This window comes from Equus quagga, chromosome 10 (assembly GCF_021613505.1).
Source record: "Equus quagga isolate Etosha38 chromosome 10, UCLA_HA_Equagga_1.0, whole genome shotgun sequence".
NCBI lineage: Eukaryota > Metazoa > Chordata > Mammalia > Perissodactyla > Equidae > Equus > Equus quagga.
The window spans coordinates 86753747-86754597 of record NC_060276.1 but is presented as its reverse complement, the minus strand read 5'-3'; the positions used below and the strand labels follow the sequence as shown (position 1 = coordinate 86754597).

At 40.4% G+C, this 851-nt stretch overlaps 1 pseudogene; it reads left to right on the top strand.

The window, feature by feature from the left end:
• Positions 1 to 390: 390 nt before the first annotated feature.
• Positions 391 to 851, top strand: LOC124245355 (60S ribosomal protein L23a-like; annotated as a pseudogene).

Sequence of the window (851 nt, the reverse complement as noted above, 5' to 3'; positions counted from 1 at the left end):
GAAGAAAGCAGGAATGGCTATATTATTATCAGATAAAATAGTTTTCAGAGCCAAAAAAACTACTTTGGGCAGAAAAGAATTTTACATAAAAGAATCAATCTACCAAGAAGACATAGCAATCCTAAATGTTTATGAATGAACCAACAGAGCTGTAAAATATGTGCAGCAAAAATTAATACAACTGAAAGGAAAAATAGAAAAATCAACAATTACAGTTGGAGACTTCAACACCCCTCTATAAACAGTTGATAAAACTTCTAGGGAGACAACCACCAAGGATACATAAGAACTTCACACACCATCAACCAACAGGATCTAATCAACATTTATAGAGCATTCTACCCAATAACAGCAGAACACACATTCTTTTAAAGTGTCCATGGTGTGAAGATGGCACTGAAAGTGAAGAAGGAAGCCCCTGCCCCTCCCAAAGCCGAAAGCAAAGCAAAGGCTTTGAAGGCCAAGAAAGCAGTGATGAAAGGCATCCACAGCCACGAAAAAGATAAGATCCACACATCACCCACCTTCCAGTCGCCCAAGACACTACAGCTCTAAAGACAGCCCAATATCCTTGCAAGAGCACTCTCAGGAGTAACAAGCTTGATCACTATGCTCTCATCAAGTTCCCCCTGAACACTGAGTCAGCCATGAAGAAGATAGACAACAACACCACACTGTGTTCATTGTGGATGTCAAGGCCAACAAGCACCAAACAGGCTGTGAAGAAAATCTATAACGTTGACATGGCCAAGGTCAACAAGATCAGGCCTGATGGAGAGAAGAAAACATACGTTAGACTGATTCCTGACTATGATGCTTTGGATGTTGCCAACAAAATTGGGATCATCTAA